Here is a 24,652-nt window from a genome sequence, read left to right as displayed (position 1 = left end):
TCTTTTAGCTCTGGAGCCTATTAGCTATCTACACTAGAAGAAGAACTCTTGAATGATCCCACTAACATCATTCATCTCAAGAAGTTCTATGCTTGAAGATCCTTGGTATACCCAGCTTTTGAAAAATACAAAAAAAAAATAGTAAAGAGAAATAAGTGTCCAATGGTGAAAACTTGGCAATTCAAGCACCTTGGATAGGTACCTTGGTGAAAACCTGGTAATTTAGGCACCTTTTGTACAAAAGACTAAATCCATTATCTATCACTATCCTATGCCTCATCCATACACCCACCATCCCATAAGCAACCTGCTTGTTCCCTTGGTGTTCCAACCAAATATCCGAAATCTGATGGAGCTTGTAAATACCTCTTGTATAGTTTGTAAATCTTGAACCTCAACTTGTGAATCTTGTACCAAAGCTTGTATTATACCTTGTAAATCTTGTACCATACCTTGTATATATCCAAATCTTGTCCAAAGCTTGTACCATATTCCAGCTTGTGAATAATCTTGTATTCTAGCTTGTATCCTATCACATGCACACAAAGAACCCCCATTTTCATGTAAGCTTTTCACAGACCATCTACCTATCCACCTATCAACTATTATAGACATCCCACCCTTCACAAACATTTCCATCTCACAAAAACCAAAACATGAACAAACTTGTACATTTGTAACATATCTTGGTCCGTTAGCTTGTACATCCTCTTTAGCTTAGTACCATTGTATCTATCCGGCTTTCGTGTCAGTTCATCCTTGGTCAACATATTGCACACATCGCACACCTTGGTTGGCTATTCCAATGCATCCTTTAGCTAGATTTCCTATCACCAAAGTGTTATCCTTCTTAGTTCAGCTTGCCAGACACATCACTCATCTAGATCCATTAGCTTAGGTGCTCTCCGATAGGTCCTTGCAAGATATAGCTTTCCTCATGTTTGATCTTGGTCCGTTAGTACCTCGTCCTACCCATCTCATTGGCAAACGGTTCTCTTTTGGATTTTTGCTTTCTTTTGATTTGGGATCTTCCCTTTTGGGTCTTGAAATATCTTTTCCAAGCAATCTCCTTGTTCCCTCCTCAAGGTTGCCATGATCCTCCATATCATGGTATGCTAGGAATGGGGCAATCAGAGCATAAGGTCTTGATCATGTCTTTTGCTTGTTTTCTTTTTCTGCTTGTGGGTTACCTAGTGTTGTTTCCACACTGCTTCCTTTGGGATTCATGTGTGATATTGGGGCAATCCTTGCGTGTTTGTTTTGAGTCAGTTCGTCAGTCCTTTGGACGGTTGGTGAAAAGGCCTTGATGTTCTTGGTAACCTTGGCAATTAATCAACAGTCCTATAGCAAATCTAGTGCTCAACTACATGGTGGTACTTCACTTTGAAGTATCCCCCCGCTCAAAAAGCTTCAATGGAATCCCTTCATCTCCATTATCCCCCATCCATATCCTGCATTTGTCGCTCCTATCCCAACTTATGCATCAGTATCTCTTTGGATCACTCCTCACGCTTAGCTTTAGGGATCCACAATCCTAGTCTTAGGGATCCACCAATCAAATCAATCCACCAAGCCTAATCTTTCGAGATCCACAATCCTAGTCCTAGGGATCTCCGAAACCCATCTTCTGCCAATCCGACTCTTTGAAATCTTAATGTATCAGCTTTATAATCCCCTCATCCATCTCCCTATCTTGGATTCCTTTTATAGCACTCTGCTCCTCCATCCTCCCCCCCCAATCCTAGAAAGTCTTAAGCTTGCTTTACTATTGTGCCTCTAATTTCCCTTTATCATTCTCCTGTAGTGAGAGTTTGAGCTAATTCAGCCCCTCCTCTTTGCCAATCTGTGTCTCAGCTCATCTCAATTTCTTGTACTTTTCAAGAAGTCGTTGAGACTCATTTCTCTCCCCGCCGCCTTCTTGAGGGGGCATCATCTAAGTCTAGTCTCTCCTCTTCTTATCCGAGACTGGGGCAACCTTGTTGCTAAAACATCTTCCTTGTGTCATCTTCATTCGAACTTCTTTGAAATAGTGTTACCTCAACACTATGTCAAAGAGGGGCAAAATGTAGACACCTAAATTTGATTACACCACTTTGGTAATCCTATTTAGTTATTTCTAAAGGCATCATTAATTAAATTCTTATTTAATTAATCCTTTGCCATCCCTAGCTGATTAATTTAATTAATCATCTATAGTCCTAATTGATAAATCAAATAACCTATTATTTATCAATTAAATCCTATTCTTGTATCTAATTCCAAAAATCCCCATTTATTAAATAAATTATTTGATAAATAAAATCCTCAAATCCAAAAACTCCTAACTTATCCCTAACCCTCCATTTAGCCTAATCCACCCCATCCACCCATACTAACAAAGCTTAGCCACTAACTCACCCACCATCATTAATGCCATCCACTTGCACATCTCTAACATTCCTAATATAATCCTAAACCCAAGCCTAATCCACCCCTTAATGATGTCACATTCCTTAAACAAGTTTAAGACTTTCCTAAACCAAACCAAAGTCCCCCCTCAAAAATCCCAACCACCAAGTCATGAGTGCTCTTACAAACCATAAAAGACTCTTACAAGCCCACTCATTACTCTTACATCCATCTTCCACACTCTTCCCTCTTCCACACTCATTCCTCTTACATCTCTCTTACATACTCAACCCCACTCATCATGCATTTAACCAACCCCTTACCCTACCCTCTCACACTCATCCTCCTTGTGACAAGTGTCACCTTCCCATTGGTGCTAAACAAGCACAATCCATGTGCTCCCCTTTGAGTGCATCTTAACCCTCCTTAACCATCTCCCCATCCTTCCATCTAATCCCTCCATCCCTCTACCCCTTGGCCTATAAATTGAATCCCATCCCAAGCCATTTCATCAACAATATTTGAGCTAAAGTTACCATGCTATTTTGAGAACCAAAGCCATCAATATTACCCTTATAATGCCAAATTGAGAGCTCACAAAGCTACCAATTTTTCATTACCCACTTCCATTGAAGTAGCTTTGAGCATCTTGAGCATACATCCACATCAAAGGACACATCTACAAAATCAAGAAAGCATGGAGTGTTTTCTCTTGTGAGGTTTGCACTTCTTGTTTTCTTTTCTTTGTCTAAACATATATGTGAATTTAGTTTTGGCTTGTGAATGTTTACTTTATTTTTAATGTTCTTTGCATACTAAATCTTGTTCTACAATTAGTATTACAAGAAAACATGCAGTAGAACATGAATTTGATGATGTTAGTAGTATGGTGAGAAACTATGGTATAGAACAAAAGTGTTGCCTAAATTGCAAATGGAGCTATGCAATTTTGGACTTTAAAGTTATTCTTGGAAATAAATCATCAAGATAATGCTCAACATTATTATTTTGAAGAATGATTCGATAAAAGAAACAATGTTTGAGCTCATCTAAAGAAGTGCATAAACTATTTTCCTTAAGAATATCCATTAATGTGGGTTAATGAGGAGATAATTTAGGTCTCACTAATATGCAAGCATTAGAAGTTTGATCTATATATTCATAATCAATAGAAACTACATAAATAGGAGTAAAGTAATTTATATGCTAATCTAAATTTAATGTTCATTAAAATTTAAAAAAAAAAAAAAAAAAAAAAAAAAAAAAAAAACCCTTTTCTAATCAATATAATTAATGGATTTTGTTAAAAACTAAATGAGAAAAAAGAAAAATGAGATATTGATTAAAACTAAAAAGTGACATATAAGAAGGAAAAGCATCTAAAATTTCATGATAACACATACAAGAACACCATGAAGGAATATATAGATATCATTAAATGTAGTGAATAGTTATTCACTTCATGTGATTAATAAAGACAAGTAAGGAGGAATGTCGCAACATAAGTTATCCCTCACCAATCTAATTTAGTGTATTCCATCATGAAAAAATATAATTTCTCGAATTATATTGAAGCACACATATGAGATCTAACACTAGATTCCTAATGGAAAAGATATAAGTTAGGTTCACAAAAATTTACAATTAGGAAAAGGTTAGAAAATGTGGATTATTGTTTTTCTAATGCATAATTGGAAGGAAGATGTCTCAATAGGCTCAAATATGACTTAAGATCTAAGTGTTTCAATGATCCTTTGATAATTAGGGGGTTTAATGAATGGTGATACACAAAAAAATGCTAAGTATAAACATAACTGACAAGATTTGAGAGGTAAAATTTGATAGAAATTAGATAAAAAAATTGCAATTAAGATTGAGAAGGTTTTAACCTTTAGTTCAAATTCTAAGTGATTTTGTAGCATAATGAAATGTATGTTCTATTTTTAAAATTGATTTACAGATTTTTGCTATGTTCCTAGTACTTTTCCTCGAAACTTTCAAAGTCACTCTAACATGTCTTTAAATTTGTTAAGGAGATCTGATGACTATATGACATGTAGATCTACACATAGAAAATCAAGGAAGAAGGATGGATAAAATGGTTTTCCTTCATCAAATTCTATGTTGAGCCAACCTTGAAATGAAATAAAGAAAATATAAGGGTAGAAGCAAGAAGTTGGGTCTCAATTCCATGGAAGTCTACAGATTGAGATCATGCTCTTCTAAAAATGGGTACCCATTTTGAAAAAATGGCAGCCGTATTAGGCTCGGGTGCCCAATTTGAAATTCAAAAAATGGACACCCATTTTTAAAAAAATTGGATGCCCATTTTTTATTTCCAAAAATTGGGTACCTAGTTTTGAAGAACTAAAAAAAATAATTTTTTTAAAAAAATGGGCACCTATTTTTTAAAAATTCAAATTTTTTTTTTTTGGGGATTTTAAATGCATTTTCATTGGCGATTTTACTTTTCCAAAATGGGCACCTATTTTTTGAATTTAAAATAATGGGTGCCCATTTCTTACAACACGGGGTGAGATTTTTTTCTTCTGCCTTAGATTTTGGTTTGGGATAGGCTTGGTGAGACCATGCCTATGCCTTGACTTCTCAAGATTTGGCTAAGGCATTGAATCAATGCATTCACACCTTGTCATAATTTTTAGTTCCTGATCAATAGTTTTTACAAAACAAAAACCCATTAGAGTCCTCACTATCCTAATTTTAGAAATATAAATATTATAGTGTTATGATTTTATTTACTATTTTTGAATTATTTTTTAATCAAAGGTGGTACCTAAATGTAAAATAACATGGTTCACTAAAACTTTATATCTTTTTTATTTTATGATTTTCTTAAATTAATTTATATTTCATCAATCTACATACAATTCTTTTGAAGTTTAAAAAAAATGAATTTTTGAAAAAAGTGAAATTTTGATCAAATTATGGCATCCGTACATGAGAGGTTTTAAAATTTAGCTTTATTCAATAAAAAATTAACAATTAAAAAATTATTCTATAAAAGGTTAAGTAAAAATATTATCATCAATATTTGGTGTGTTAGGTAACTTCCTTTGTTCATACACGAGTGTGGTATGGTCCTAAAATAAGCATTTTGAAAAGTGGTTTTTAAAGATGCATATCAAAAAATAAATCTATCATATGGGTACACAAATAAATTACATATTCAAAAAGTAGATTCTGAACACTACAATTTTTATTTTTGAATTTTTTAATAGTCAATATCTAAATGCCTCAAATTTTGACATCAATTGACAAGAAATTTCAAAAATAGGAAAAACACTTCCACTTTTTGCCCAAAAGTGAGACCCAACTTCTTGCACTTACCCATAAGTGTGTTGTCATACAGTAGAGTCTAGATTATAGAAATAGGCTATCATACCTTGGAAATGCAAATAATTCCTTATATATAGTCAAAGCCTTCAATTATTTGCATGGGCTGGAAGGCAATGCTCTTCATAAATGAATTGTTTGGCAAGATTGTATGAGGATTCACCTTAATGATTTGATTGCCATGAGCTTTAAGTATTGCCGAAAAAGGTCGAAGAGGGTGGATTTTTTGAGATGCAAAAAATTGACTAAAGATGATAGAAATGAAAATTTTTTAACTTCCCACTCCAACTACAGTTGGCGATGACCATTTATGGATGGAAAGGGACTATTAACACGTGTCATTGAGGTGGTTTTTTCAATTTTTGGGAAACCTTGCAGACTTATAATGGTTTTTTATTGCCTTTTACATTAAGCTTGGGTATAATTTATTTAATATTTAGTAACTGCCAAACCTACAAAAAGGTTATGTCAAAAAATTTTGAGGAGTTGGTGGATGAACCAGCTGATGACATGGGCACTAGTGATCATATTGAACCTGTGGGAGTAGAGGCTTGCATCTGTAAGAGAAAAGTTGTGATGGTTTATCTATAGGAGGGTGGCTTATTACCATTTATGGAAGGAATGATGAAACATGTCGAGAACATCTCGATGTAGTTCTTTAATTTGTGAAATGACTGGAAAGTGACAATCAATGGAATGGGTTTCAAAACCATGACAGAAGTCATCGCAAAGGTTGGAGGGTTTGTCCTAGAATACAAGAACTGGTGCCAATAGGCCAAAGTAAATGAGGAAACCAATCTGTGTTTTTTTTTCAAGTTTAAAGAGGAACTAGTGAGAATGTGTGGTGGGTTTTCAAAGGAAGACCTTCTTAAACCCTGGGATGTCATCTACTATGCTATTACAATATACATTACCCTTAAGGATTAGTTTTAGGTACTCTATTATTATCATTTACCTAGTCTTAACCAATTCATAAACCTGGATCATATTTCCTTTCTATTTTTTTTGTTGCATTATATGGAAGATTGTATCTATAAGGCTAGGAGGAAAAAAGAGGAGGGTAAAACCTTTTATCTTATCCACTAGGGGTTTATGAAAAAATAGTATATCTACCATCTTTCCCAAAACCTGCTGCTCCTAGTCAACCTGTAGGCCTCTGCCACTCCCCAAGTCTCCTTGGACCCTAGCCCTAGTCCCAGCCACAAAAAAACCAAGAAAACCCCTACCCTTGAGGTGAAAATTAGCCTTATTGAGTTAGATATAGACACTAGGAAGAGTAAGCAGAATGCTTTGAGAACTAGCAAACACCTCCATCTAGAAAAATTCAAGCCCACCCACCAAGGCATGATTCTAGTTTTGAATCTAGTGAGAGTGATGTTAAACCTTCCAAAAATAAGAGATTGACCCAGGACACAAAGCTTGTCCCTAGATCTCCTAGCCTCTCTCACATTTCTAATACCCTTGAAGCTACCTTGACTAGAAGTGGGGGGAAGACACCACCTCTCCAAGGAAAGATACTCCTAAAGGTGGGTGGGGGGGAAATGGTAAGCATAGCCATGAGTAGAGCCACAAAAAGGCTAGAATGAATAGGCTGGAGTAGTTGATGAAGGATCTGGTAGATAATCACATTGGTATCTACCAATAATTGTCCACTCTAATGGAATTCTCCACCAAAGTCATGTATTTCATAGCCACCACCCTTTACATTTTGTAGGTGAATAAGGATGTGAAGGACTTGGGCAAGGAGAGTGAGACTACCCTATACATTTATGGTTTCCTAGTGGAGGACTAGTTGAAGATACTCCTAGACAAACCTGTCAAAGTGGAGGGGAAGGACGTGAACAAGGATGAGCCTGAGGAGAAGAAGGATGAAGATCCTAGAAAGAAAGAGGTTAGCTAGCCCTAGGTTTGGTTTTTTTCTTTTTGGCTATTATGTTGTTGTTTACTGTGAACTAGATACCCTACAGGGTTTAACATTATATATTTATGTCAATATGTAAGACTAATAGCAACAAGTTGTTTCTATGCTACTGGAATGTTTTGAACAATTTTTTCTTTCTGCTAGTTTTAGGATTGATGGTATTGTTAATTTGGCTCTAGATATTTTTTAAAAATGGTTTAAAGATGGTATTAGTTAGATGACTAAGAGGTAACCTCCGCCTGACTTTTTGATGCAGGAGCATCTAGAGGTATAAGGGAAATCCTGTGTCACCCAAAAAAATGTACTTAGACTTAGTGTCTATTTCATGTCTTTACATTTTTGGATACCCATTTGGCTCAAATAAAGGTTCCAACTCTCATAGTTCAACTATCAGTGCGTTTGAAAATCTCAAAAAAATAGGAGCATGTATTTGGGCCATCATTTCGGTAAACTAGGTGTGAATTGGCCAGATGAATGTAATCATGATATAGAGCATTCCAAAAAAAGAATCAGGTCAATAGGCCCCACGGTTTGAAAGTTATTGCAGTTTTTCAAGTTTCAAAGACCTCTTAAGAATGCTTCAAAGTCAGGTTTGGGGCATTAAATGATCTTGAAAAGGGTTGAAAAATGGGGGACGAGCAAGGCTTGTCCATAGGGCTATAGAGAACTTCAAAAGCTTTTCAAAACTGTAAACGGTTCGTCAATCGAAGCTATGGTTCAAAAGTTATGCCTCCCGAAAGTTCGGTTATCATTTTTGGATTCTTCTAGATTTGCACTGACTTCTAACGCAGCTTCCGGAACCTTCTATTTCGTCGGTGGATGCCTACTAGCACTTTCTAGAATGTACTCCTAGTCCTTAACCCTTTGGGGTCTATTTAAGGAGATTTTTGGCATTGTAAAAGGCAGTTCAGAGTGGAGTTTGAGAGGAGGTGCTAAAAGGAGAAATATTCTCTAGATTTATGCTATTGTAAGCCCTTAGGGCATGTTCTGAAGTTTATTTTCTCTGTACTATTTGTACTAGCTTATTTTCTCAGTTAATATAATTTTCCCTTTCTGTTGGTTCCATTCTGTTCTTGGGTCGTGTCCCCATCAAGTGGTATCAGAGCGGGTTTTCCTGAGTGTGTAGACAGAGCGCCGACTGTGAGGCAGTTTGCACCAGGACTGTGTGGTTATGGGTTTGAGTTAGAAGATGCCTCCATGAAGAGAGTGTGGTGGAAGGGCCAGAGCTATTGATCTTGAGGAGGTTAGAGCCCTCTAGAGGTAGGTACAAGCATTGCAAGAGGAGCTTCATAGAGGAGCAAATGTTGCCGCAGGTGACAATAGTGAGGATGACAATGAAGAGGAAGTAATGGGACCAGAAGAGGAAGTTGACAGGGAAGTTCTGAATCCTATAGATGAAAGGCTTTTTAGGGCCATTACTAAGTTTGGGAAAAGACCTACAATTGAAGTGGGTATATTTTCAGGAAATCTGAAACCAGATGAGTTGATCGATTGGATCAATGAACTGGAAGAATACTTTGAGTATGAGGATATAAGGGACCCAGATAGGGTTAAGTTTGCAAAGGCCAAACTGAAAGGCCATGCCAAAATTTGGTGGCAAGAGGTTCAACTGGAAAGACTTAGAAGAGGAAAGGAGAAGATCACAAGACAGGATCGCATGGTGGACAAATTGAAGAAGCAGTTCATTCCTGTGGACTACGAGCTTGATCTGTTTAAGATGATGCATGGGTTAAAGCAAGCAAGAAGATCAGTCCAAGAATATACAGAGGAGTTTTATCGACTCTTGATTAGAGTGGGGCATGCAGAAGCAAATAAGGAGAAGGTTTCTCGTTATATTAGTGGGTTGCGACCTAGCATCCAGGAGGAATTAAGTCTGGTAAGAATGACCAGCATTGAAGAAGCATACTAGTTTGCCCTACGAGTTGAAGAGAAGCTGAGTAAAAGGTTTGAAGGAAGACAAAGAGGGAACGGTCAAGGAGGAAGGGGAAGCGGTAGATCATCTGGAGGCCACAATGAAACCCAAAAGAAAAATGAAGATGTGGGTACTAGCAGAAACCAGAGGAATGAGGGTTTCAACCGCTCCCATGATCAAGACTTTGGAAATCAAAGAAGAAGAGGTAGAGGATGTGGACAAGGAAGAGGAGGCTTTCATGGTACCTATTTCCATTACAATGAAGAAGGTCATCGTGCCTTTGAATGCCCTCAACAACAAGGAAGGACAGATAGGAGAGTTGAGGGCCAAGCTAGGGTTGCTCATGTGGATGAGGATGCACAATCATCACATTCAGAGGATGCAGAAAGAGGAGAGACCTTGGTAAATGAAAGAGTCCTACTAAGTGGTGAGAATGAACCAGGACAATGGAGGAGTTTGTTCCATACCAGGTGCAAGTGTGAGGATAAATGTTGTGATGTGATCATTGATGGTGGTAGCACTGATAACTTGGTATCAGAAGAGATGGTCTCTAAAATGAAGCTCAAGAGGGAGAAATATCCTCAGCCCTATCGGATTTCTTAGGTAAAAGATGATCATAAGGTCCTGGTAAGTGAACAATATTTAGTAAAATTCAAAATTGGGAGTTACCATGATGAAGTTCTCTATGACGTTATTTCGATGGATGTTTGCCATCTATTGTTGGGTAGACCATGGTAGTTTGATAGACATGCAAACACATACTCACTGACAAAGGATGGAGTTCGCCACAAACTGAAGCCCATGAAAAAGGAAGGTGAAAAGGTATGTAGCAGTGCTAGGATTTGTCTTGTTGATGGAAGGAAGTTTTTAGATGGCATGAAACATCAGCATATGTGCTATGATTTGATTCCTAGGAAAGATAAAGAAGGTAGTAGTGAAATACCATTTGAAGTTTCAGATTTACTAGGGGAATTTGGAGATATTATCTCTAATAATGTTCCAGATGGATTGCCACCAGTAAGGAAAATTAGTCATCAGATAGATCTGATTCCAGGAGCTAGTTTGCCTAACAAGGCTGCTCACAGGATGACTCCTACTGAAACAGAGGAGCTAAATAGACAGGTTCAGGAGTTGTTAAGGAAGGGCTTGATTCGAGAGAGCCTGAGTCCATGTGTAGTGCCTGCAGTACTCGCACCAAAGAAGGATGGAGAGTAGAGGATGTGTACAGATTCTTGAGCTATAAATAGGATAACCATCAAGTATCAGTTTCCTTTACCAAGGATGGATGATCTTATGGACTGCTTGAGTGGAGCTCAGTACTTCACAAAGATAGATCTGAAGAGTGGCTATCATCAGATATGGATTTGAGAAGGAGATGAGTGGAAAACAACCTTCAAGACCAAGGAGGGTCTTTATGAGTGGTTAGTCATGCCCTTTGGATTGACGAATGCCCCAAGCACCTTCATGCGGCTCATGAATGAGGTACTTAAGAAGTTCTTGGGAAAATTTGTTATTGTCTATTTGGATGATATTTTAATTTTCAGCAAGACTTTGGAAGAACATTTACTACATATTCGTAGTGTCCTTGAAAGGCTAAGGGAAGAGAAACTGTTAATTAATCTGAAGAAGTGTATCTTTACAAAAAGGGATTTATTCTATTTGGGGTTTGTTATATCACCTGAAGGTCTTAAAATGGATCCAAAGAAAGTAAAAGCCATCTTGGAATGGCCTACTCCAAGGTCTGCTACTGAGGTAAGATCATTTCATGGTCTGGTTAATTTTTACAGGAAGTTTATTAAGAATTTCAGTGGCATATGTGCACCCCTAACTGATATAATAAGAGGGGATAGAAAAGAGTTCAAATGGACTGTAGCAGCTGCGAGAAGTTTTGAATTGCTGAAGAAGAAGGTGACTGAACAACTTGTGTTGGCACTTCCAGATTTTAGAAAAGTATTCCAGTGGATTGTGATGCTAGTGGTAGCGCTATTGGGGCTATATTAAGCCAAGAAGGTAAGCCTATTGCATATTTTAGTGAAAAATTGAATGATGCAAAGAAGAAGTATTTTGTTTATGATCAAGAGTTCTATGCAATAGTTCAGGCCTTAAAGAAATGGAGGCATTATTTATTGCCAAAGGAATTTGTTTTGTATACTGATCATTAGCCATTACAGTACCTAAATAGCCAAGGTAAATTAAATCAGAGGCTTATGAAGTGGGTAGAATTCTTGCAGAGTTATACATTTGTGTTGAAGCATAGAAGTGTAAAATCTAATAGGGTTGCAGATGCACTAAGTAGGAGACAATTGTTGCTTACAACAATGCATGTTGAAGTAGTTGGGTTTGATGAACTCAAGAATTTGTACCCCGAGGATCCTAATTTTGCTGAAACATGGAAAGCTTGTAAAGAACCTATTGCTTTAGATAGAACCAAGTGGTTAGACTATTTGATTCAGGATGGCATGTTGTTCAAAGGTAGTCAATTGTGCATTCCAAGGAGTTCCATGAGGGAAAATTTGATTAAGGAGAAACACAGTGGAGGGATGGCAGGACATTTTGGTCAAGATAAGACCATTGCCATTCTTAGAGAACATTATTTTTGGCCTCAAATTACACAGGATGTGAAGAAGTTTGTACAGAGTTGCCAGGTTTGTCAAGTTGCCAAGGGGTTTAGTCAAAATACTGGTCTATATCAGCCGTTCCCTGTTCCATCAAGGCCATGGGAGGACATAAGTATGGATTTTTTTCTTGGATTGCCAAGGACACAAAGGGGTAATGACTCAGTATTCGTGGTGGTTGATAGGTTCTCCAAAATGGCACATTTCATTTCATGCCACAAAACTCATGATGCTGTCCATATTGCAGACTTGTTTTTCAAAGAGGTGGTAAGACTACATGGTCTTCCAAGGAGTATAGTTTCTGATAGAGATACTAAATTTGTCAAGTATTTCTGGAGGACATTGTGGAAGAAGTTGAGAACAGACTTGAAATTCAGTTCCACGCATCACCCACAGAATGATGGCCAAACAAAAGTGGTAAATAGAAGTCTGGGCAATTTTCTGAGATGTTTAGTTGGAGATAAGCCCAAGGGATGGGATTTGATTCTACCATAGGCAGAGTTTGCTTATAACAACTCTGTAAATAGGAGTACTAGAAAATTACCATTTCAAATTGTATATGGGAATAGCCCAAGGACTGCACCAGAATTGAGGAAGATAGAACAAGGGGAGAGGACAAGTGTTGAAGTTGAGGAATTTGCTGAACACATCAAGCATCTACATGAGGAGGTTCAAGCACACATTATCAAGATGAATCAAGAGTATAAAGCTAGGGCTGATCAAAGGAGAAGACATAAGGAATTCCAAGTAGGGGATCTAGTCATGGTGCACTTACGAAAAGAAAGATTTCCAGTTGGTACTGGTCCCTGCAAAGTTTTGAAGAAGCATGACTCAGGAAATGCATATGAGGTGGAGTTGCCAGATGGTATTCACATTTCTCCCATTTTCAACATTGCAAATTTAACAGAGTATCATGATGATGGTGTAGATGAGGAGCTGGTTTTAGAGCCATGTCCAATTCCTGCTTCTAAGAAGGAGGAGATAGAAGACATTCTAGATCATCGTGTGGGTAGGAGTACCAGAAACAGGCAGTATGAAGAGTATTTGGTCAAATAGAAAGGACGGCTGATCGAGGACTCAACTTGGATTTCAGCAGCTGAGGTTTCCCATTTGGGATTTCCTCTACCATCCATAAAGTGATAGGGTCACTTTTCAATCTACCCTGGGTGTCTGATGCAGGAGCATCCAGAGGTATAAGGGCAATCCTGTGTCACCCAAAAAAATGTACTTAGACTTAGTTTTTGTTTCATGTCTTTACATTTTTGGATACCCATTTGGCTCAAATAAAGGTTCCAACTCTCATAGTTCAACTATCAGTGCGTTTGAAAATCTCAAAAAAATAGGAGCATGTATTTGGGCCATCATTTCGGTAAACTAGAAGGTGTGAATTGGCCAGATGAATGTAATCATGATTTAGAGCATTTTGAAAAAGGAATCAGGTCAATAGGCCCCACGGTTTGAAAGTTATTGCAGTTTTTTGGGTTTTGGAGACCTCCTAAGAATGCTTCAAAGTCAGGTTTGGGGGATTAAATGACCTCAAAAAGGGTCAAAAAATGGGGGACAAGCAAGGCTTGTCCATAGGGCTATAGAGCGCTTTGAGAGCTTTCCAAAAATGTAAACGGTTCGTCAATCGGAGCTACGGTTCAAAAGTTATGCCTCCCGGAAGTTCAGTTACCATTTCTTGATTCTTCTAGATTTGCACCGACTTCTAACACAACTTCTGAAACCTTCTATTTCGTCGGTGGATGCCTACTAGCACTTTCTAGAATGTACTCCTAGTCTTTAACCCTCCGGGGTCTATTTAAGGAGATTTCTGGCGTTGTAAAAGGTAGTTCGGAGTGGAGTTTGAGAGGAGGTGCTAAAAGGAGAAATATTCTCTAGATTTATGCTATTGTAAGCCCTTAGGGCATGTTCTGAAGTTTATTTTCTCTGTACTATTTGTACTAGATTATTTTCTCAGTTAGTATAATTTTCCCTTTTTGTTGGTTCCATTCTGTTCTTGGGTTGTGTCCCCATCACTTTTTAGCCTTTTTGTTCTTCAGGGTCAGCCCCCCATCCTTTTGGCTGCTATCTAATAGTTCAAAAACTTTGAATTAACACAAAAACTCAAATAAAATCATGAACCAAAAACATTATATGATGAAAGTAGTGTGCCACTATGCTTGATTAGAAAGAGAAGAGAGAAAACTTTGATGAATACACGTGTGTGTGTATCTCCTTTGTTGACATAAAAATCATTTTAAAATGAAGGAAATAATCTTGATCCATGGAGAAGAACATCTTTAATGCTTGAGAATAAATCTAGATCTTAAATGCTTAGATGTTTTCTTTGAAATCTTGAACCTTATTTATAGATCATGAATGTGAAAATTTGATAATATTTATTGTAGTTAATAATAGATGGATCCCCGTTTATAAAATCAGTGAGATAGGGTGTTTATATGAATGTTGAAATATATTGTGGATTAAAACTCAACAAGGCTAAGGGCCCATTTGGTTGCTAGAATTAACCTGGAATAAGGAAACAAGAATAGGAAAATTGGAATAAATCTATTCCAATTTTGGTCCAATGCAAGAATAAATCTAATTCCTAAAAAAACCTAGAATTCAATTTATTCTCATTTTGGGCCAAAATTGGAATAGATTTATTCCAATTTTCCTATTCTCGTTTCTTTATTCTAGGTTAATTCCAGCAAACAAATGGGCCCTAAGTGTAAATGCAAATACCCCACTCAATCACTAAAAAAGGGAATTGGTTCTAATTTTAGCCTAATCTTTAGGGATCAAAATATCCTTGGTGTTATATTCAACAGAATTACCATAAATCCCACATTGATAGCTTTAGTGGCAAATATTTGCCAATTGGCTAATCTCACTCATTAGGGACCCTAGATTTGACTAATTTATTTTACCTTTTGTGGTGGCCATGTCGCCTGCACTTTACAAAAAATTGGTCAATCACTAATAACAATACATAAGTATTTATATTTTCATGACATCTTTGCCAATGAAATCTAATTTTTTGACACGATAAATTATATATTTTCACTGACAAGTTCCAAGGATTATCTTAATCGATGGTCATTTTCACAAATATTTGGTAAATAAGTAGATTTGACATGTGTCTCTATTCTAGATACTTTTTATTAAACTTTTTATCCTTTCTCACTTTGGCCTGAAATAGATTGATTGGGAACAAGTATCTTTATTTTTGGGACTCTCTTTAAAACTTGGTATCCTTTTAAAAGTTTGACCCAAAATATGATATAGTCCATTGATTTAGGAGCATCCAAAGATTATAAATAATAGGGCTACTATCCCCAAATCCAATAATTTGGAGGGAAAGTATAATGATAAAAGTGGGCTAAATTTAACCTTCAATTTTGATGATTAATTAGACTGCATATAATAATAAAGTCATATTTTCTAGGTATGTCTACTTTTGTCTGTGATTTTCATCGATAATGAAAGATTCGCCAGGATTTTATAGAATTTTCATATGATTGAAAAAAAATTGTCAATAAAATTAAAAATTTTCCTACTCAGAAATAGACAATCGTCAATGGAAATTAATTTTTTTCAAATGAACTAATGTTTGATTTGCTAAAAAATTAATACTTTTAAAAAAAGGGGGGTTTCTTAAAGTTATCCCAGAAGATGCCAAATTAAAAACAAGGTATAATCAATTCTGATATCAAGATAGAACACAAATGCCACAAATGGTAGCATAGGGTCTGAGTGGGTAAATAAATAATTGGATTGGATTAAAAATAGATGAGCAGACATGAGAATAAGATATCATCTCAATTTAAAAAAATGTTGAAATGATACATGACCTATATTTTAATTTAGGTGTCCATTAAGTGCCATATGAAGTCTTACATTCAAAACACACTAAGGTGGATGCTAAAGAATCATGAAATTGCACACAAATCTCTAGTTCTTACAATTTATAATAGCACAAACATGATTAAAAAAAATGATGTTATGACACACAAATTTACAGTGCTCCATTATAGATCTCTCTCCCCAATCCTATATTTAATGTCTCCTTTTTATGGGTGATTCTAGATGTAATTAAACAATAATTATTAAGTGCCTAAACTGGTGATTATGGATTTTTTTGGTATATATTTATTCATTCATGCATCTTAATGCAATTGATGAATACGTAAAATAATGCCATCACATGTATTTTTTAATAATTCTTTTCATTGTTTAATGTGTATTTATTGATTTTTCATCTCTTTTCTTATTCCAATGTAGATCTTGATGGTATATTATTAGTCCAAAAAAAATTCAATAACTCAAATCATCTCTAGTAATGTAGCATGGTTGTTAAATCAATAGGTTACATAAGAAAACAATTTGGTGCCCTATAAGAAATAAAAATTGTGAGTGAGTTTGGAAAAAAAAACATTAAAAAAAAGGAAACCAATGGTCACATATGTATAATACATATTGTATACATTCTTAAGATTTACAATTACAACTTCACCTAAAGTGTTGAGTGTGCTTATTGCATGCCTGTAGTAACTCAAAAATTTCAATTTAGAGTGCATTAGTTGTGGTTTGAACCACAATAGACCAACTTCATAAATGTATTAGCATCAAATTAAACTAACATATATGTATTTTAAAATTAAATTAATGCAGTGATATCCTTTTTCTAATCTTGACATTAATGCCATATTCATTAATTTGTTTAATCTTCTAGGATCATCTACAAAAATAAAAATATTCCTTCCATAAGAAAGGAGAAAGATAAAAATTATTATTAATTATGATCACAATGGATTAGATTGTTATTGGACATATACAATGTACATAAGATGCCTTGCTTATATAAGCAATATTAAGGGATATAGTTAAGCATGACTATGAGATATGTATTAACCAAATACATTGATTTTCAACTAAGTATTAAATGACCTAATATGAGAAGTAAGCATCAAGAGATAAGATAAGATCTCTATATGTCTAAACTTGTCTTCACCTAAGCACTCCAAACTTTAGTATATTCTATGTCTCTTATTAAATAAATTTATATTATTTATTTACTTACACACCCACCCACCCCTATATATATATATATATATATATATATATATATATATATATATATATAATCTATTTCTAAACCATAATTAAATAAATATTTATCTATTGAATACTTTTAACTCACCTTATAAAGGTTTGTATTCATTTTGAACATATAGATTTATCTAAAATCAATTTCTCAATTCATCTTTCTCTCTTTATCCCTATCTATTAAGTCCTAGTCCTTCAACTTGTTCACATGGATTGTAATCTACAATAACTATGATGTCTCTTCACATGTCTAAACAAGAATTATATCCATTCATTAGATCTACAAACCTTCCCAACATTTAAACAAACAATATAAACTATTCATCCATATTAACATTAACCTCTTAATCCTAACCTTTCATATAAGGTTCTTACTCTAAGGCTACTACTTAACCATAGATCTTGCCTATCAAGTGATATTTTTCATGAACAGGAATACATCTTTGAAAAAAAACAAAAAAATCTCATTTATCCATATTTAATCAATTGTAATCCATGATTTTTCCTCCTAAGAACTCTATACCTAGAGAGCTTTAAGTTCATAGATATATCTATCAACATACCATCAAGCTTATACTACCATTTTTTGACAATTCTATCACTATCATATAAGTATTCACAGAAAATACAAGAGACACAGGTATGCTTGAAGGTATATATTTTGTTTTCTATGCATTACCTAGGAAAGTGTGATGAGGTTTTTCTTGAAGTTGAACAATTTCTAATGAATAAAAAGATACTTAGTGGCAATGTTAAGAAAATTAAAGGAATCATCAATCATAATGGAAAATAATGTTTTTTTTCCCATCATGTTAGATGTAGTTAACTAGATGTATAGACCAATTCATTCATAGGTTCCAATGCAAATTCTAGCAACTTGTAATTGTTAGAAGGTAAACTATTTATTTTTCTTCATTGGTTGTTCTTATCTTTAGTAGCAAAAAAAACTAAGAGAATCAATATTCATCTATCAAAATTAGGAAATTTTAAAGGAAACAAATACAACCTTGCAACTTAGATAGCCAAATAGTTAATTGAAGTTTTTTGTGTAAAGTGTGATTTTATAGATACACAGTTATTTAATTATTAAAATCTATTAGTTTAATATTGTATGCACAATTAGTTTTATACTAGTATCTCTTATTTAAATGAGACAAAAATTTATCTAAATTGGATAGACATTCATTGATAGGAGATAGATATCTAATATTGTCATTACTTCAATAATTTTTAGGAACTTTATTTTGTTGGGGTTTTTTTGTTTCAAAATTACTTTTTGGATAGCCAGTAATTGTACAACAAAATAGACATAAGGCTTAATTTAAATATGGAAATTTAATCTACACAAATATTTTGAGTTGAATAAATGCTTAGAATGAAATTGAAGTTTGAGGCCTATAAATAACTTATTACTCACATATCACTAGACTTGAAGCATATCATTGATAATACTTTGGAGAATGAAATATGAATAATATACACCTTTCACTAATCCTTGAATGCTTTCAAATCTTTTACTTTGTTTTCTTTTTCTCATTTGTCAAATTTATAATTTCTAATATACTCTCTTATTAAAGAAGAAAATATCTATTATTCCATATCTAAATCATAAAATGACAAATTTGATATTATTTTATTATTCCATATCTATATCTAATTATAAAATATCTATTTTTTTTTCTCATTTGTCAAATTTATAATTTCTAATATACTCTCTTATTAAAGAAGATAATTAATTAGGCTCCATATAATAATAATAATAAAATCATATTTTCTAGGTATGTCTACTTTGTCTCTGATTTTCATCAATAATGAAAGATTTGCCAAGTTTTTATAGAATTTTCATATGATTGAAAAAAATTGTCAATAAAATTAAAAAAAATTCTACTAAAAAATAGACATTCATCAATGGAAATTAGTTTTTTCTTTCCCATGAACTAATGTTTGATTTGCCAAAAATTTAATACCTTTTTCCAGAAGGGGGTTTCTTAAAGTTATCCCTGAAGATGCCAAATTAAATGAAATAACAAGGTACAATCAATTTTGATGTCAAGATAGAACAGAAATGCCACAAATTGTTGCATTGGGTCCGAGTGGGTAAATAAATAATTGGATTGGATAAAAAAATAGAGGAGCACACATGAGAATAAGAGATTATCTGAATTTTTAAAAATGTTGAAATGATACATGATTTATATATGATTTTAAGTGTCCATTAAGTGCCATATGAAGTCTTACTTTGAAAACACACTAAGGTGGGTGTTGAAGAATCATGAAATTGCACACAAATCTCTAGTTTTTACAATTTATAATAGCACAAACATGATTAAAAAAATGGATGTTATAAGGCACAAAGTTAGGGTGCTCCACTATAGGTCTCTCTCCCCGATCCTATACTTAATGTCTCTTTTTTTATGGGTGATTCTAGATGTAATTAAACAATAATTATTAAGTGCCTAAAATGATGATTATGGAATTTTTTGGTATATATTTATTCATTTATGCATCTTAATGCAATTGAGGAATACATAAAATAATGCCATTACGTGTATTTTTTAATAATTCTTTTCATTATTTTAATGTGTATTTATTGATTCATCATCTTTCTTATTATTCCAATATAGATCTTGATGGTGTATTAAATTAGTCAAAAAAAAATTTCAATAACTCAAAACATCTCTAGTAATGTAGCATGGTTATTAAATCAATAAGTTACATAGAAAGACAATTTGGTGCCCTATAAGAAATAAAAATTGTGAGTGAGTTTGGGAAAAAGAAACATAAAAAAAAGAAACCAATGGTTACATATGTATAATATATATTGTTCAATATACATTCTTAAGATTTACAATAACAACTTGACCTAAAGTTTTGAGTGTGCATATTGCATGCATGTAGTCACTCAAAATTTTTAGTTTAGAGTATATTAGTTGTGATTTGAACCACAATGGGCCAACTTCATAAATATATTACCATCAAATTAAACTAACACATTTATTTATTAAATTACATCAACATATGTATTTTAAAATTAAAGGAATGCAGTGATATCTGTTTTCTAACCTTGACATTAATGCTATATTCATTAATTTGTTCAATCTTCTAGGATCATCTACAGAAAATAAAAATATTCCTTCCATAAGAGAGGAGAAAGATAAAAATTATTATTAATTATGATCACAATGGATTAGATTGTTATTGGACATATATAATGTACACAAGATGCCTTGCTTATATAGGCAATATTAAGGGATATAGTTAAGCATGATTGTGAGATGTGTATTAACCAAATACATAGATTTTCAACTAAGTATTAAATGACCTAAGATTAGAAGTAAGTGTCAAGAGATATGATAAGACCTCTCTGTCTAAACTTGTCTTTACCTAAGCACTCCAAACTTTAGTATAATCTACATGTCTCTCAGTAAATAAATTTATATTATTTACACACACACACACACACACACACACAATGTGTGTGTGTGTGTGTGTGTGTGTGTGTGTGTGTGTGTGTGTGTGTAAGTAATCTATTTCTAAACCATAATTAAATAAATATTTAATTATTGAATACTTTTAACTCACCTTATAAATTTTTGTATTCATTTTGAATATATAGATTTATCCAAAATCAATTTCTCAGTTCATGTTTCTCTGTTTATCCTTATCTATTAAGTCCTAGTCCTTCAACTTGTTCACATGGATTGTAATCTAAAATAACTATCATGTCTCTTCACATGTATAACAAAGAATTATATCCTTAGATCTAGAAACTTTCCCAAAATTTAAACAAACTTTATAAACTATTCATCCATATTAACTTTAACCTCTTAATCCTAATCTTTCATATAAGGTTCTTACTCTAAGGCGACTACTTAACCATAGATCTTGTCTATCAAGTGATATGTTTCATGAACAAGAATACATCTTTGAAAAAAAGAAAAAGAAAATCTTATTTATCCATATTTGATCAACTGCAATCCATGATTTTTCCTCCTAAGAACTCCATACCTAGAGAGCTTTAAGTTAATCAATATATCTACCAACATACCATCAAGCTTAGACTACCATTTTTTGACAATTCTATCACTATCATATACAAGTTATATTGGATTTCTTATTATATGTGTTTTTTAAGAAATCCAAATAGAAGTATTCAAAGAAAATACAAGAGACATGGGTATGCTTGAAGGTATATATTTTGTTTTCTATGCATTACCTAGGAAAGTGTCATGAGGTTTGTCTGGAAGTTGAACAATTTTTAATGAATAAAAAGATACTTAGTGGCAATGTTAAGAAAATTAAAGGAATCATCAATCATAATGGAAAATAATGTTTTTGTTTCCATCATGTTAGATATAGTTAACTAGACATACCAGTTCATTCATCGGTTCCAATGCAAATTCCAACAACTTGTAATTGTTAGAAGGTAAACTATTTATTTTTCTTCATTGGTTGTTCTTATCTTTAGTAGCGAAAAACACTAAGATAATTAATATTCATCTATCAAAATTATGAAATTTAGAGGAAGTAAACAAGTGTAACTTGCAACTTAGATGGCCAAATAATTAAGTCAAGTTTTGTGTGTAAAGTGTGATTTTATAGATACACACTTATTTAATTATTAAAATTTATTAGTATAATATTGTATGCACAATTAGCTTTATACTAGTATCTCTTATTTATATGACACAAATATTTATCTAAATTGGATAGAAATTCATTGATAGGAGATAGATATCTAATATTGTCATTACTTCAATTATTTTCAAGAACTTTATTTTGCTGGGATTAATTTTGTTTCAAAATTACTTCTGAACAATCAGTAATTGTACAATGAAACAAACATAAGGTTTAATTTAAATATGGAAATTTAATCTACGCAAATATTTTGAGTTGAATAAGTATTTAGAATGAAATTGAAGTTTGAGACCTCTAAATAACTTATTATTCATATATCACTAGGCTTGAAATATTGAAGCATAGCATTGACAATACTTAGGAGAATGAAATATGAATAATATACACCTTTCACTAATACTTGAATGCTTTCAATTCTTTTACTTTGTTTTTTTTTCTTCTCATTTGAAAAATTTATTTCTAATAAACTCTCCTATTAAAGAAAAAAATATCTGTTATTCCATATCTAAATCAGAAAATGACATCGACTATATATTGTTAATGGGATCTCGTGAATACCGCACTGAGTTTATCTGGTGAATCAATTTTCATATTACGTTATTTGATAATGGTCTCTCCTAAGGCCATACTCAGCTTTGTGAAGGGAAAAACATGATATATTCATTGTATTTATTTTAATAGCTATTAAGGGCAGAATGTGTTGAAGTGGGCTATTTAAAGAGAAGTACCAAGGTTCCCATTGGTAGGACTAGGAACTAAGATATGCTTGGAAATGTGTTGATCTTGGAGGGGGCAATAAACTACAGATTGAATCACATGTTGAGAGCACGCCATGTTAATTATTGTTAGTTGGACAGCTGTTATTTCTGACCCAGAAATAACAACACTATTTATGGGTAGCTTGGACAGCTGTTCGTCCTTATCTATGAATAGCGGTTGTATTTATGGGTGGTTTGGACAGCTGTTTGTCCACTTGCCAAAAATTAGTAAATGGTTATTATTTACTAATTTTAGAGATTCCCTTTTGGACACCTTGCAACCAATTCTATTTTTGGCTGTTGAGTTGTCTTAATCTCAGCCGTTGGTTTGATTTAATCTCGGTCGTTGGTTTACCAACGAGAGTAGTATAAAAAGGGGTCTAGGGGGCATTTGGAGAGAAAGGCAGTGATGCTTTGGTGAAGCTGTTTGCAGTGTTAGCAAACAGTCTTGCAGTGTTAGCAAGGGCACAAGAAGAAGCGTTTTGGAGAAGGAGTTTGCAGTGTTAGCAAGGGCGCAGTGTTAGCGCAGGGATAGCAGTGAGAAATATCAGCGGGAGAAATTAGGAGGTTGTCAGAGTTCTGCCAGTGTGAGGCAAGGAATTTTGTATCTCTTGATTTGCTGAAGTTTAATATAATTTCTCATCTGTAGAACTGGTTTTCCCTTAGGGGTTTTTCCAAGGACAATTTGTCCAAAAATATTGTGTTGATTCTGTTGCGCATTTCTTTCCATATTTTAAGTGAAGTTGCAGTTGTGTTATTTTTCGATATTAGCTGGGAATTTATTTTCAGCAGTTTAATAATCATTTGTGATAGGATATTAATAATCAGTAACTGCAATAGTTTGATTTTTCACATGGTATCAGAGCATTGTTAAGGGTAGAAGAGTTTTGCCCTAGGAAAGAAATTTTGATCTCTTTAGATTTATTATTGCTTTAAACCCTTGAGATGGCTTCAGCTGGTTTGAGAGATCAGGATAGATTGGATGGTGCCTCAAATTTTGGTGTCTGGAAGGCCAGAATTTCTTTATTGTTGGAAGAGAATGGTATCAAGGATTATGCTACCAGTGGTGTACCTATACCAACGGATGCAACACAACTTGCAACATATAGGAAGGATGATGCCAAAGTGAGGAGGATTATCCTTGATGGTGTCAAGGATCATATTGTTCCACATATCTCGGAGCTAGATACAGCAAAGAAGATGTGGGACGCCATTCTAAATCTGTACCAGAATGCTACCACTAACAGGAAGTTGATTCTCAGAGAGAAGATAAAGAATACCCGAATGAATCAGGGAGAAGACGTCATAAGTTACCTCACCAGGCTCAGACTTGTCAAGGATGAGTTAGTAGCTATTGGAGATAGCCCTAGTGATGATGAGCTAGTGAGAATAGCCCTAAATGGGTTTACTAAACAATGGAGTGTTTTTGTTCAAGTTGTCAGTGGACGAGATACTTTACCGAGTTGGGATCGACTATGGATTGATTTCACTCAGGAGGAGTTTAGACTAAGTCTTGTCAATGGGGCCAACAAGAGTCAAAAAAATGAGGTGGAACAAGAGAACGTTGCCCTAGCGGGTAAAGGGAAAGCAAAGAAGGGATCTAGCAAAGGATCAAATTCACAAAGTGAAAAGAAGAAGAAGGACCTTTCTAAGGTTAAGTGCTTTGGATGTCACGAGTTTGGCCACTATGTCAGTGATTGCCCAGAGAGGAAAAAGGGTAAGAAGCAGGTGGCAGCTTCAGCAAGTGCAGAAGAACTCTCCAGCAGAATGGAAGATGAGTTTGCACTCATAGCTTGTATGGTTAGCTCAACCTCACAGTGTGTTTGGTATATAGATAGTGGGGCGTCATTTCATATGACAGGAGTTAGAGAGTACTTCTCCAGTTACAAGGAGGAGGACACCAACATCCAGATTTCTATGGGAAACTTGTCCAAACTCAACCCTGTTGGGAAAGGGACTGTTCAGTTTCAGAGGG

The sequence above is a fragment of the Cupressus sempervirens genome, chromosome 8 (genome assembly GCF_028749045.1).
Source record: "Cupressus sempervirens isolate cs-2001-9-10 chromosome 8, ASM2874904v1, whole genome shotgun sequence".
Lineage (NCBI taxonomy): Eukaryota > Viridiplantae > Streptophyta > Pinopsida > Cupressales > Cupressaceae > Cupressus > Cupressus sempervirens.
This window is presented reverse-complemented; position numbering follows the sequence as displayed.